The 16,099-nt window shown below is 37.6% G+C and overlaps 1 long non-coding RNA gene and 2 pseudogenes across 1 annotated transcript in view; all 3 read right to left on the bottom strand.

Annotated features, from left to right (window-relative positions):
- LOC146450924 (uncharacterized) overlaps positions 1-16,099 on the bottom strand; it is an 84,207-nt gene that overhangs the window by 12,837 nt on the left and 55,271 nt on the right. The gene's annotated exons all lie outside the window — the stretch shown is intronic.
- On the bottom strand, positions 8,527-9,896 carry LOC146450933 (uncharacterized; annotated as a pseudogene).
- On the bottom strand, positions 12,249-13,120 carry LOC146450932 (uncharacterized; annotated as a pseudogene).

Raw genomic sequence — 16,099 nt, 5'->3', positions numbered from 1 at the left:
CTTAACAATCCAAGTCTGGTTTCATGGTATTTTATTGGACTGTTACCTGTTAAACATGATATTCCAATAAACTACCATCAAAATACTAACTTGGATTGTCAAATGATTGATATACTAATGATATTCCAAAAACCGTCCTTCCACTTAAGAAATTTTAACGTATTCCAATATCATTCCAATATTGGATAGTTTATTTTAGATGTTTTCCAATAATAATCCATCGTGGAATCTCAGAATTTTTTCCTGTGATAGTTAGCGAAGTGCAATTAGAAGCGGGACTTAATTTTTTATTTTCAAGTAAATATCAAAGGAAAAAATTGAGAGATTCCAAGTTGGATTTTTATTGGAAAATCATTGGAATAATATTGGATATTTATTGGAAATTTAATAGGAATACCAACATTGGAAAAAGAGATACACTTACCAACATTGGAAAGTCATTTATAGTATTCCAAGGTTGGAACTCTATTTTTAATTTACCAAGGTTGGTAAATGCACTAAAACACCAACATTGAAAACAGCATTACCAAGGCTGGTAAATGAAGTAGACTACCAACGTTGAAAACAGCATCTCCAAGGTTGGAAAATGCACTAAAATACCAACATTGAAAACAGCATTACCAAGGTTGGTAAATGAAATAGACTACCAATGTTGAAAACAGTACCTCCAAGGTTGGAAAGTCATTATTTAATTATCCAACATTGAAAACAGCATTATCAACATTGGTAAATGATCAAAATATCCAGCATTATAAAAGGACAAGCATTACCACGGTTGGTAAATGAAATAGAAGTCTGACATTGAAAGCAGTATCCAATGTTGGAAAGTCGTTAATCTAACGATCTGACATTCGAAGCTGCTTTACCAAAGTTGATAAATAAGAGAAATGTCTGACTCAGTGAAAACAAAAACATTAACATTTTTTATTTTGTGTTGTGCAAAACTGTACTGGGAACGGCAAAAACAATTTAATCGTAATCAACCAGTCAATCAGACATTGGTTATGATGAAGGTGCATCATCTGTTTCATCTGCTGACTTGGTTCCTGAACTTCAGGGTGAAACATCCAATGGCAGCTCTAAAGGTAGATGTTGCTCAACAACTATTTCATCTCTTGCCAAAGACATGTAGTTGGCACCAGGGGTAACACTAACCATCACTCGGGTTACAATTTCAGTTGCAATTTTATTGGGGAGTAAATATTTCCCATCTCCTCGATGCTTGATCACTAATACTCTAGCAGCTGCGCTTAAGTGTTTTTTTTTTACACTTAAATTTCTGAATGATGGAGCTTTAAAAAACACTGCACACATCAGTTGTGCACTGTAGTCAGATAGGTCATTAATACTAGAGGTTTTTCCAGGATTTTCAGAAGTAGCACTAGGTTTTTCTGTATCTGTTTCATCTAAAAGAAAAATAACAATAATTCAGGTGATTGAGAAGATAACAGTGTTGTTCTCGATAACATACCCTACTTACTTCAAAAATTGCTGCCCTTAAATAAGTGTTGTATTAACTACTAGACTTGAAAACTTTAATAAGCATTGCGGCACTTTTTCAAGTAAAATAAAAATATCTTCAAATTCTGACCAATTAAAACAACATTTTTAAAAGTATAGCCATGATCACTATGACATTTGGTCATAAATTAGTGGAGTGGTTTTTTCCTGATCTTTGCCTATAGAGAACTCTACAAGGTAATTAAGACATAACAGGTTGTGCCTTCACAGTGCACATGCTGTAGGCTTACCTATATAGATCTTATCGCAGTTTTTTTCAACACCATTTTGTTGGGTTGGCAAACACGTCATCTGGAAATTACAGTGGTTGTATGAAAATTCAATGTGGAAAAGATTTTCACAAAACTTATATTTTCTGAAAAATTCTTGAATTGGAAAGTTAAGGCACTAGGCAATTTTGGGCAAAATCTGTGGGCTGTAGCTGTGCTATCTAGTTTTCAGTCATGTTTTTTTGATTTCCCATATACGCTTGCCTCAGGTGGGGAAAATTTACAGTCAAATGTATGAAAAATTAAAAACATGACTGAACGTTTTTTAGCACAGCTACAGCCCTCAGATTTTGCCAGTAAAAGCCTTTGCCTAGTGCCTTAACATTCCAATTCATGAATTTTTCAGAAATGAAGTTGTATGACAATTAATCGACATCAAATTGCTGTACAAACACTGTAATTTCCAAATGTGTTTGCCTACCTGCCAAGATGGCATCGAAAGCCATGATAAGGTCTATTATGGTACCTATTTACATCTGTATTGTAGGTATTTTCATGTCACTGTTCAGGTTCAACCTGTCATCAATACATTTACAATTGTCTGGTTTGGGTCAATGTTTTGCTGAGAAGCAATAGAATTTCTGTTACCAATGTTCTGGCTTAAATCTACTGTGTAACCTTATTAGTAATAATATAATAGTGATTAACTTGCCAAAGCTTTGACTTGAGGCTGAACTGGCCCGCTTTGCAGGTGTCCTTGCTTTCTATTCAAATAAAAAACCTAATTGTCAATTATGTGACCATTTCAGTGCAAAGACGGTGTATATTAGTTAGAATAGCAATACGTACACTTTTGTGATTAAAAGTAAATTGTAATTGCTTGTTACTAAACAAAAGAGAATATCTTTAGTACCTCGAAATCAAACCCATCAGTTAACCTTTTTTTTTCCACGACCCATTGTAAAATATGGCTTCTTATTGCACCTGGAAAATATCAGAGAAAAAATGATGGACTCATGTGAGTAAAAATTAGGTGTGTTTTGATAGTAGTGACTGGTGTTACTATCACTTATTAATTTGCTTCTCTGCTAAAAATAGCAACAACCAAGTATGCATGCACCTTTTCAAGTTTCAAACTTATTTATAAACAAAACACCCTGTTGTTGCATCAGTCCAGATTTACAGCACTTACAATTGACACTTCCCAGTGATGAAGTAACTGTGTGAACATTCAAGTCAGGAACACTATGGCTTTTTTTAAACTTTTTAATGCTATTTTCGACTTTTTTAGAACTAGCTTATCACAACCACAATTAGAAGCAACAGCCAATACATTGTTTTTCTACACCTGTCTTTTTTCATTTTTTCGTCCAGTCTCCAATCACCACCATGATTTGGTGCAACAGTTGGAGATTTTTAAAACAAAACCAGCTGTTGCATTGAATCACAGTGGTGATTGGCTAGTTTGATGAAAACAAAGGGAAAAGGTGGTGGAAAAAATAACTTTGTCGTGACTTCTAATCACAGCTGTGATTGGCTTCTTCTGAAAAGTAGAAAATAAGTTTTAAAAGTAACAACATTCAGTGCAGTTCCTAGCAAAATTAAAGGGATTAACCTTTAACATGTGAAAATGAGATGTGGATTTTTGATCTGCATGCCAGACGATGTGTTGACCCATGTGGAGGCCCCTTTCTCGCCTCTTCAGCGTTAACAAGCTATTCATTTGTCCTTACTTTTGCCAAATCCTACTTCTGTGATTTCACAAGCCGGTTCCAGCGAAGAAACTAACTCACTCAAGTTTAAACTGTTGGCATTGTTCGACCTGAAGTAAATCTTTGTATTCCCAGGCCATCTCATTGCACATTCTTTTCTTATCATCTTAATCCTAGTAAAAGATGGAACAAATCAATGGAAATTGATTAGAACATACTGGTCAGATTACCAGGTCAAAAAAAGTATCATCATTGCTTACTTGCTTTGATACAGATTTTTTTGTTCAGAAGTCATGTTCTTGTCACTTCTTGTAATTTTCACTTTCATGGTGGATTTAGACACACTTGGCAAGCTTACTTTTTGCTGGCTTTCTTTACTGGCTAAAAAATTTGTACCAATGGTTTTAAGTTACAGCATTCATACCATATGTAAGTTTAAATGATTTCCTTGTACGTTGAACAAGTTTAATTTTTTCTTTACGCTCCTGAGAAGTTGAGTTATTTCTGAGTTCCTTGCTAAACATAGGTAAACTCTTTAGGAGGTAATCTGTGTCTTTCTGGCAGTGTGTGGTGGTGAGGCATCAAATATTAACATGCATGCTATTAAACCAGAGTTTGAGGGAGGGGGCATTGAGAAGGAAAATCAAGAATATAAAAGTTACCATCCACATAGCCCTTCCCCAAGCCTCCTACACAGATGTTATTTGAGCCAAAATACATAATTCCTGGGTGCTGCCAGAAAAGGTCTTCCATCGACATATTGCCACTCCTTCCATACCCTTCAATCAAATACGTAGGCCAGAAATCCTCCTGGAATGTTCCTGTTCCTCCACAATTTACATTTGGTTTGAAAACCAGGTCTCTGAAGGAAAAACTTGAGATTTTCGATCACACTGTTGTAACAGTACACTTTAAAAGGATACAGCTTTGTCTCACCAGTCTTTAACTGGACTTCTTTCAGAAGTGGTGCGCCACATTTTGTACGGCGGAAGTGCTGGCGATGGTGTGGAAACTGGACAAATGTACACTTCTTTGTCACCTTCCTGCCATGCAACTGTTCATAAGAGTCGTCAAAGTTATACAAGCTGACACTTAGGACTGACAACATATTTAATGAACTTATCTTGATCAACTCCCAGTTGTTTGCGAAGGAAATGAACTGATTTTGGAAACAGGACAGCAAAACTTGGAACTAATGGAAAAATTTGTCCCATACCATCAAATACAGCCCTTAAAAAAAAACCAGTAGTATTTCAAATTCATTGTCGGACAGAGAGCAAAATGACGACCAAAGGCATAGGAAGATTAGCATCCAACGAACAATAACTTTAGCATTTTCATGCACTCTAGATCTTGAGATTAATGAAAAGACATCAACTGAAGGTAGACGACTTTGGCCTTGTGGGAAGTCAGCATTGACATCTTTATCTGTGACATCCCAAACTTCCTTTAAAAAGTCAGGTTGCATTCGTTCATGGTAGATGAAATCATTGTCATCCTCGTCAGTTTCATTTCTGGTGTCTTTTTGTAGTAAATAATAATCTTCCTCTTCAAGGTTCTCAAGGAAAACACCACTTGAGGCTGCTGAATAAAGAAAAAAAATTTTAAAAAAAGGTTTTCAGGAATGTAGCTTCACAGATCCTTGTAGCGATATGGTAAATACAGCAATTGTCGATAATATTCGCAGCACAGATACAACAACAGGTGCTAATGTCATAAGAGGTATTGTCAGAATTATTGTACCTTGAAAAGCCTTTACAAATGGAAAATGTATGTGTACATGCAGATTAATTATTTGTATTACATGGAAAGTATGCATGCTGTCAACATATTTGCAATGATGTTCTTCCAGGTTGTCTGTAGGTGACAAATTGGTTAAATTAACCATGGTCATCTAAAACAGAAACAAGAGTAAACAATGATGAAAAAATAAAGATATTGAAAATTTAGCAACCGAAATTGTAGGATGTGAAGCTGAAAATGTGACAATTCATAAACATACAAGTGAAGATAAGTGGAGACAGGACTTTTTATAGTGGATCAGAGTTTTTAAATGGGTTGACAAAAACCATCTTATTTTTGTCATATTAAATATTAAAGACGAAATCGTTGTTACATTTTCTCTTTGTGACAGCTGCTATGCGAGTTCATTCTAGAACAAAGAAGAGAGGGGCCAAAAACATTGCTCTGAGCAGTGGGTCAGGAGTAGGAAAAACACGGTGAGTTGTAAGTGGGAGAGAATCCTTATCATTATCTTATGATAAATATGAGTTGAACAGATATGTATACATGTACATGTGCCTCAGTGATGCACCTTGAGAAGTGGAGAGTGCAAAATTTTTACTTAAGGTACTATAGAGGAAAAGGTTAATTAAAATACATGTATGCATTAGCATGAAAAAAAAAAGATGTTACAAAAGAAGTTGAAACCTGTACAAGGGACACCATATACTAACACGTGGGGTTTGTTTTAGTTTGGTTAGAGGTCTAGTGGCCCTCTTGTGCAGTAATGCAGTAAAATAAGTAATCTAGAGAGTAATCTAGCATAGACTATGGGGAATATCAAGCATATTGCTTTTTTGTTTTTGTTTGTTTTTTGCAAATTGGAGATTGAATTTTATCAAAATTATTTTAAGTCAATCTCCAAAACTACCAGTTGGCCCTCTCTGCCATCTGTAACAACACGCTCCAGAGGTTATTAGTTTCAGTGTAGTAACATTAGACCATTGTTTTTGGTTTTTCATTGACCTTGACTGTACTTAACCCTTTTTTGAAGTTATACTAAAATAGTGTTAAAAGTGCCCCTTTCAAGAAAGTTAGATATTTTGTTTCAATTTTCTTTTCGTTTGACAGGGTATGAGACAGTAATAATTAGTTGTATGAAAAACCTGTAGTGCTGTAATGGCATTCTAAAAATCTCTCTTTATCACTTGGAAATAACCTCCCTACAAATTTGCAACCCCACGAAGGCACACTTACCATACACCTACTGAAGAAACACCCAGCTTTGTAACTTTTTCATAAATGCACAAAAAGGGAGTCAACAAAGCAGACAAAAAACATTCAGTAAATGTAACAGCCACATACAATATATTGATCTTTTAAGAGATTCCCTTTCATTTTCTTACAATAACTATTTTCAAGGTCACTCGAACACAGGCAATAACTTCTCATTATGGTAGCTGAAACCACATGCACTCCTTCGAGTGCCTATTTTTTATAATTGTGTGTATTAGCTACATGGTGTATGAAAAACAGAGTAAAAGTAGTTAGCTTCAACTCTAATATGGTATCATTTTTATTGTCCCCTGAGCAGAAGCGGTTAAAACGAGTGCAAGTGCTGAGGAACTCCACAGCAATTTCTGAGGAGGACAAGACAAGATACATGCCTCTAATGACAAATGAGTACATGTCCTCAGAAGAGTCCCTGTCTGAATCAGAAGATGAAAATGGCAGGGACAGGGACAACAACTCTGATGTGGAAGAAGCCAGAGTGAGAGTTCTTTGCATTAGACCCATTCCTTGGAGGAGCAGATCAGAGAACTCAATGACGTGACGGGAAGGACAGAAACATGCAAAGACGTGATGTGGTTTGTCAAAACTTGTGTGGATGAGGCAGAGCTTGTGGGTGGAGACGTGAAATGATATGGATGAAATGGGAAACATAGCGCTGCATGTGGACAGAACAGGATGCGCGCAATCTTGTGTGGTTCATGCTAATTGTGTGGAAACAGCTGGAGGCAGGACGTATTGTGGACCATCATCTGTTGCAGTTGTAAATTTTCCGTCAATGTCAATATCCCTTTAACACTATGGCGTTCAGGTAGATTTTCTTCCAATAGCAGACAAGAAAACTTGTGCTCTGCTAGCTTGCACTTTAATGCCGCCATCTCTGTCCCTTCCCTAGCTTCCTCTATGCCTTTCTCGGCTTCAAGCTTTGCTAATTCAAGTTGGTGTTGAAATTCAAACTGCTTTTACTTCATTTAAAGCTCTAGTAACTTGACTCCCATTCCCATTGTCCTTGCTCCTTCCTGTTCGGTTTTTTTCTCGAACAAGACTGCCTTTTCCGCCACAATTTTTGCTTCATTAAGTCTCTGCACTTAATTTTGAAGCTCAACTACTTTGCGATTTGACCGATCCTTGGGGTGATTAAGTCTTGGTACAAGATAATTTGTCAGACTCTTGTTTGTTAAAATAGGGACCTTAAGCACAAAGAACGTTGACGTCAAATACGTTTGACTGCAGCCAAGTGGTCCTGAGTTGAGGACGTGGCACTGCCATCACACAATCAATAATTATTGCGTTAAGCTAAACTATCGCAGCCGTTGTTGGCATAAATGTAAACAAAAACGTTTTTCGCCTGTTTTAACAATGTTAACGATATGTCCAGCTTAAAACAAGCACGGGAAATGGTTGTGCTTGCGTTAACCCACCATTTTATTTCTTAACAAGAATTTTTGCTATTATACGACGCATCATTTCCGCACAGAGACTATGATAGGTTTGATCTTGAGTCCATGGATGAGACTGAGTGCTAACATGAGTTCCGAGTGAGGAAAATGGACATCCCTTGACTGGCCGATGCTCTAGGACTACCTGAAACCCTGTGCTGCAATCAAAGAACAAAAGCCGACCAGATAGAGAGACTGTCTATGTTTTTGAGAAGGTTCGCTTACCTGTGTCGCCTAAGCGATGTGATTCACAGATCTTGATGTGCAGTACCAGAGATCAGCATGATTACAACATTATAGTTTCTTGGCCGTGACAAGCTTTGGGTTTATGCTAATGCTGTAGCCTCTAAAGTAGCAGCGCTATCCAAATGCTTTGGGTTTGTTGATGGTACTGTCCAGCTTATTTGCAGACCCGGCAAAAACCAAAGGATTGTGTACAATGGCCACAACCATGTACACACACTTAAATTTCAGTCAGTGACGGTACTGAATGGATTGATTGCTCATCTTTACAGACCTGTTGGTATGTTCATGTCTGACAATAGTTTAATTGACATTTTTTTTTACCAGTGTCACACAATGTTCATCAGAAAAAAAATCAGAAAAAAAAACACGAAAATGTCTGTTGTATATTTAAGAGTAGATGGCAGGGGAGATGGTGATGCATGTATTGCCACCAAGGCAGCCAGATGACAAAGTTAATCCCTGAATCAAACCAGAAATCTCTAACTGCATTGATCTTATTTCTAGATCTTTTTCCTTAAGGGTGTTCTCTTCAGTAGCCCGTTCTCTCAAGTAGGCCACCATTTCAGTGCCATTTGAACGCCTTTTCTTGGGCTTAGGTTGTCTTTACCATCCCCATCTGACCGTTTCTGTCTCACTCAGGGACTCCATGGCTTTGAGCCTGATATCCTTAGCTTGCTGTTATTTTTTGTCGATCTTCTCTCTTGCCTTGTCATCCTCATCATCTCTTGACTGCTCATAGGCCTCAGCTCTATCTATAGTTTCTTCAAGTAGCCTGTCCAGCTCATTTGGCTCAGGACTGATGCCACTGACTCTTAACTCTTGTGAGGTCTTCTGTTTGAATTTTTCCACAAGAAGCATATAATGGTGTCTTACAGACCTCTTGTTAACTTGAAATTCTGCCCTTTTGTTCAGGATGTTGGCAACTTTCTCTCATGCCTGTGCCCGGCCCACTGTCTTTTCTTTTACCTTGTGTGGCTCCATCTGCTGGACTTCTTGGCAGAGGATAATGTCCTTTTCTCATTCCATTCCATTTTACCACTGGATTAAACAATACATTAAATTTCAAATACCCTGTGCAAAGATAACTTAAATACAAGTATTCACTCACAGTTAGCTTACATCAAAATCATCCCCAGTTGATCAGTTTAATTGCATAATATGATAAAAATAGAGCTGAGTGTTTTACTTATCTATAGTATATGTAAATGTATGTCCAGGCAAATAATGAAACTTTGTGAAAAAAAAAAAAAAACACCAGTTAAAATTCCATTTCATGCAGTTTTCAAAAATTTGGATTTTATTCACATGCTGTATATTCTATATATCTGGTTTGATATGTGGTTTTATTGAATTTCATTTTCTCTGGATAAGCAAACTAACTTGGGTATATTCTACTAAAACTAAATTTTTGACAGTCTGAGTCTCGATATATTCTTATAAAAAAGATTATAACTGAAAAAAAAAAGTGGATTTGTTTGGATGACGCATTTCGATAGCAAAGTTTGCAAATGAAAACACGTGCCAGATGAGACCGCCTCGGTCTGAAAAATGTAATCAAAATAGAAAGCACTGCCTGCTTGTTGTAGAAAACTAACGTACAAATTTCGATATTTGGTTATTCTGGTATAGTAAACTTCGACCTAATGCTAATATTTTTTATTCTGTAAGCTTAACTTTCATTTAACTAAATTTACAACTAACCTGAAGTGCCTGTTTTGACCAGCTTTTTCTCCTTCAGGAACTTGAAAGCTTGACATGACTACAAGTGCAATGGAAAATGCAATGAATTGGTTGCAGTGAATACATCAAATCATCTTGAAATCACTCCTGTTTCAATCCCAAGCCCACCTTTTTGCTGGGTTTTCTCCAAGACGGCAAACTGTGCGATCCTAACTGGCAGGCATGACCTTTCATCGGGGATGGACAATATATCTGGTGTATCAATAGCAACATCTGATGACAGATGAAAAATCACGTCCAGGAAATGTCCGTGACATCCAGCCTCCTCGATGCCTAAGGTCCCCAATATGAAGTGGTTTCGATCACATACTGTTCAATCCTATCATCAGAAAGACGTTTCGTCACCTCCTGAGCCTCGTAGAAACCTTGGATTTCCTACAGCTCCACGCTGCTATCACTAAGAAGACCTTTTGTTTGACCAATATTGTGTCAATAATTTCTTGATGCATCAGTTAAAGTCGCTTGAAGGTTTCATACTTGAACCAGGGTGGAAATGCCTGTCAGTAACTCATCAATTTGTGAACACATTTTAGTAATTGTGCCAACATAGCCACCAGCGGATTGGCTTAAACTGTTCAACTTTTCACGTAAAACTCATGCTTGATCCTGCAGCAAATTAGGCATTCTACGCAGGGAACTCGCTGAAATGGTACTTGCACCTTCGCCGTCATTAATGTCCATAATCATCAATTGGGATTTATGATGAAGTGGTAAGGGCCGTTTGGTATGGGCTAATGGGCTTGAAATCCAACAAAATTATTTACTCAAACCAAAGGGTTTAATAAATCCAAATTGCTGGATTTAGGAAACGACAATGAAGTGGATGTTACATAAGAATTTACAGAGAGAATTTACATATGGTGTGAAAATTGTTCTGTGTGGAATGAAAGTGCTGGATATCACAACACCCAAAGACAGTATTATCTACTAGAGGTAGCCTTTCTATTCTAAAATACAACATACTTAATATAAACAAAATTTCTTATGTCCATAGATTTTTAAAGAACTGACAAGATCAAGTCGCAATTTTTTCTTTTTTAAAAAAGGAAACTCTCATCCCTCCATCTAATCCATTTTTTCTTAATCGTAACACCTCTGTAACATAATATAACAATAGAGTTGATGTTTGCAGGCGTAAATATGTTTTGGCCTGACTCAGGCTCATTTTAAATGAGTTCTGAGAAGGCCCAAGAACATCAACTGTATTACTATTATAATAATTTCAGAGGGTATGCACAAAAGGAATCAAAGCCAGTACAGTAAGTGATCGCGATATCTTCTGTGAACAACGCCGGAATCATGTCGGTGTTTATTTTATTGTACAAAAGCTTTTGTTGTCACAAAAACTTAAAACTTTGGCAGAAAACCGCAAAATTTGTCAAAAGAATCTTTGCTCCTAAGTTTTCACAATAATACACTTTATTTAGAGAGGGTGGCACAGAATAGTTGACGTAACTAATAATCTTGTGGTCCTTTATCTAAAAAATTGTTACAAAACTAATACAATGTAGCAGGAAGTGTACATAGAAATGTGAGAGCTAAAGATACAATGTATGTCAAATTCTAACATGACTATCAATAAAAACTAAAAATATCCATCTGATAAGAAGACGAATTATGAATAAAAATAAAACAACTTGAGAGCAAAACGAAAATAACAGAATTTTGAAAACAGCGAAGAAATAGTCACTTACGACTGTTAAAATTAATTGTGCAATTGCTTAACTGAGTGGGTTTTGCTCAAACAAGACAAATTACACTCACCTCGCCTCCGGCCGTGGAGCTACTACAGGCATTATTTCCATCATCGCCCACGAGTTTCTATATTAAAATAATTACTGATCTCCATGAAATTCTATTGTTCTCTCTCTGCATTAAATCAACGATTGTAGTCTTTAAGATGACAAAACAACTGTCTGAGGAAAATGGAGGCGGTCCTTTTTGTCAGCAGGGAAATTATCAGGGGTAATATAATTAAATGCGCTAAATAAGTATGTTGCAAAATTTAATGTATAAAGTGCACAAAAACTGATAGCTTACAACATTGCCAACAGTACCGTTTGCATTTAACTCTCGTTCATTGCGACTTAATTTTTTGTTTCGAAGTGCCACTTTAATCAACTAAAACTTTCAAACACTGAAAATAAATGCAATCACGGAGACTGATAGTATGCAACACAATTTATTGGATTAACAAGTATTATATTCATCACTTTAATTACAGGAAGTAACAATTCTAGTGGAATTAGTGCTAACAACTACTGACTGATTACTACCCCCTTGATCACATTTTTCTGGGCTTACTGCTTTAACCTCTCGTACAGTGCAATTTTCCCCAGCACCGTTTTTGTCTTTTTTCTCTACATCAGTTACAGCCTTTTTTGACAGAGAACCTGCCAAATTTCGCTTGCTTCCCTTGCTTCCCTTGCCGATGAGGTACATTTATATGCTCTGACACCATCAGAAGACCGATGGCCAGTGGTTTCTTGGATAAGTTGTTCAGGAACACCACCATCATACAATTGTGTAGCACAAGAACGCCTAAGAGAGTGATTAGTGTAGTGCCCATCGAACTGCGCTTTTTTCATAATTTTCTTTACAACATTTCCTACAGTTTCTCTCCCTGCTGCCTTTCTGCATTTCCCCCATTTGGCTTTGGCAAAGCGCGCAAATAAAATGCATTGTCGCTGACTTCATTTGGCACATGAGACAAGTATTTTTTATACAGCTCAACCGGGCATCGCTCAACATTTGTCAAATTCCTATATGCCTGAACAACTTTCCTTTTGAAACGCAAATGGCCCAATCCCCCATTATTTGTCTTACTTATATCCTTGGTAGACTGCAAAAATTCACGCCCCAATTTGTCACACTGTAAAGACAACTGTGAATTTCTTAGTCTCAAGTTTCTGTGTTCTTTCCCAGCCCTCAGAGCAAACTGAACGCCTAAAACCCAAACCAACGTATCGCGAAGCAATTCTGCATTTTCAATACCTAGAAAACCATGTTCCCACAAATAGTTTTCTGGTTCCTGTGTTATCAAATTTGCCTGGTTAACATCTACTCCTATACCTTGCTGTGCTCTTTCTTTCATTACAAAGTTTAAAGGAGAATTCAGATTTCTAAATGTACAACCTTTCTAGTCGATCAAAATTATATTTCAGTCAGTCTTTCCAGGATACTCTTGGCCATCTTCCTTTCTCACTTCTGCAACAAAACAAGCCAATGTAAAGTCCAACATCTCGTCTATATCTTCTTGAATTACCGACTCGCAGCTGTAATCTACTTTCAAAACCGCTTCATTTCTCTGCTTCTTCCACTCCTCAAAGGCTTTCAAAATCCACGCCCATTTCCGGCAACTGGCGTCTGATATCCAGCTTTTGTCAGACTTCTCGCATTGTAAAGCTGTAATTGGCATTCTAAATCTTTGCTCTATTTAAAAAAAGAAAATGGAAATGCCGCCTTTAGAAGTCGATAAAGAATTAAAGCACTGACAGAAACGTCCAAACGTTACACGACTTTACCTTTGATTTCTGCAGAAATATCTCTTTTCGTAGAGCTCTGTGTAATAAATAATCCTTCCTCTTCCGACGAATCCATCGTCTTTCTAAACCCACGTTGCCACTGAGTTAAACTAGAAATACGTGACTCGCAAAACCTCACGAAGCTGGGGCTGGGTGGAAAGCCCTCTTTACACGTATTGTAGCATCAAACGAGGAGATTAAAAGGCGCGTAAGATTTTTTTTTATGAGCATTGTGTTTTCGTAGTTCTACGGGCTAGTTTGCGGTTGAAAATCTATTTCTGTCCCGACGTAATGTACAACGGGCGTGCAGCGCTGTCGTGTTCGATGAATTTATTTCCCATGGAAAATTATTTACCGCGGCCACAAAGTGTGTAATTTCTTTAATGCACTATTTCACAAAAAAAGATTTCTAAAAGAAAGGGAAAAGATTCTGGAGAGATAGTTCTGTATCCAGTGAATATTGATGAACATTGCAGTTGAAATTTGATCATGCACGCATATGTTTTTCGGTGTATGCAAATTTTGCTCCAGACAACGCCAGACAGTCTGACGTCATTGTGCGGACACCTTCAAAGATATAAACATATAAATATATTTTTCGCTCGAATTCGCGCGGCTTAGCTCCGCTCGGGCCGGCTCGGCCCGACAAATTTATTAACCTCGCTACGCTCGGGCCTTCGGCCCTCGCTTCGCGAGGAATGACTGAATTCTCTGGCTTATAAAGTATGCAAATTTGCAGTGTTACACGCCTTGCAGGAATTAATTCCATTGTTAGAATTGTTTTGAAAACAATTTCTGTGCAGATGGCAACGCTTCCAGTCAAACAAGCAGGAAAATGGCGCGAACAGTTGAATGGCTTCCAGTTGAATGGCTGAATTCTTCATTTTAGCCCCCAAAATACGCCACAATGCCTGATGAAATTATAAATGAACCTTATACCTTTTAACAACGCTACGGTGAGGTTAAAAACGTTTTCAAAAATCGAGTGTGGTAAAACCAAAACGGCAAAATAATTCACTCTGGCAGTTCATAACAGAGCCAAAGAACGCAACACAGTGATCAAAAGTACACTCTTTTTTATTTATAAACGTCTAGTTTTGTGGCTGACTGAGAATTCTCATTTCTTTCCTGGCAAATTTAAACCTGAAAATGTTATTCAGCTTTCTGTTATAGTATTTCCATAAATCAACGCTCATGGAGCCCAGGAACCTATCAATGAGCATTATTTGCAGTAATGCGGTATCAAGTTACCTGTGATATGCTTGTGCGGCTTACTCTACTGCTGTGTATGAGATATTGCACCAACCAACTCTCACATTTGGGTCCTTTGGACTGCATAGACTAAATTTTTACAATTTATTTTACCTGTATTCACACTGCTCTTTAAAGAAAAAAATGAATGGTAAAAAAAGTCCCTAACTACCTCTCGGCCTGGAGTAAGTGTCTTAGTTGTGTTTACAAATGGCCTTAACGTAGACTGCAACACAATCCGGCATATTTTTGCGTTAATCTTGTTCTACATATAAACCACTGGGAGTTAGAGAATGCGCGCACATGCACATTGCTGCTCACTTGTATTTTTGAAGATTCGCACCCCTGTCCTTGTTGTTTTTGGCAAAAAATCAACTGTTTTTACTTTGGTGTGATGCATTGTTTAACACCTGCATTCGGTGGTCATCAGCTTGACTTTGGTTATCAGGACAGCTTTGGCATCTTTGGACTCGAATGGAGGAGAAAAAAACGGGCAGATCTCTTTGAGTAAAGGAATTATGAATGCAGAGAATTTCCCCTCTCTGGCATAAACGGTTGGATGACTTAGACCAATCTCATCTACAACTGAATCTATGGTGGTCATGTGACTTACTTAAGTTGTCTTGGCCCATGCGAGTGTCTCCATCTGATTCCCCATCATCTGTGCTGAACTTGCTTTTCTCTTTTGCGTTGAAGACAATCGAGAGAAGAATCCCCGGATCTGGGATTTACTGAGCCTCTCTTCTCTGGGAAACAAGCGATCTCCATTCTCAGTCTTGGCTTCTCTCATGTCTTGTGCGACCTGGTCTGGATCTTCCTTTCTGCCAGACTTGATACCAATGTCAAACTTGGATGTTAGATATTGCCTTATTTTGTCTGAGAATCAACTGGCAGTTCCTTCCCAGACTTGATGCCAATGTCAAACTTGGATGTTAGATATTGCCTTATTTTGTCTCAGAATCAACTGGTAGTTCCTTCCAGCTAGTGAAGAGCCCAGGCTGGCTTGGAGGGAAAGGCGTACTGGACTCTTTCTCAGTAGTTGTGTCCTCAGTATTGAGTTTTATCAACATGCGAGGCAGCGAGGCATTGCAATTTCCTTAATTTTTACATTTACACTTTCGTTAAAGTAATATTGGGAATCATTTCTTGATTAATTGACAGCTGTCAAACAAGGCGTCCGCTGACCAGTGTCACATGACCATATGGCGGGCTTAAGTGTAGAACTCATCGACATTATGTGTTTTTTTAAAGTTCACCACTGACCAGGTTATGGAATTTTATTGGATCGCAGGCTCAAGTATTTCCCAAATTATTAGAACAAAGCTAAAAATTCAGAGCTCCGCTTTCAGGCTTGGCTAAATCTATTTAGTATGGTTTATCTTACATAATTCTATTTCGCTTTATTGTTTATTGCTTAGCCCACACCCACTTTTGTAACTTTTAGG

This window comes from Pavona decussata, unplaced genomic scaffold (genome assembly GCF_977016875.1).
Source record: "Pavona decussata unplaced genomic scaffold, jaPavDecu1.1 SCAFFOLD_416, whole genome shotgun sequence".
In the NCBI taxonomy this organism is placed as follows: domain Eukaryota; kingdom Metazoa; phylum Cnidaria; class Anthozoa; order Scleractinia; family Agariciidae; genus Pavona; species Pavona decussata.
The sequence above is the reverse complement of the archived record's forward strand: the minus strand, read 5'-3'. Positions and strand labels throughout refer to the sequence as shown.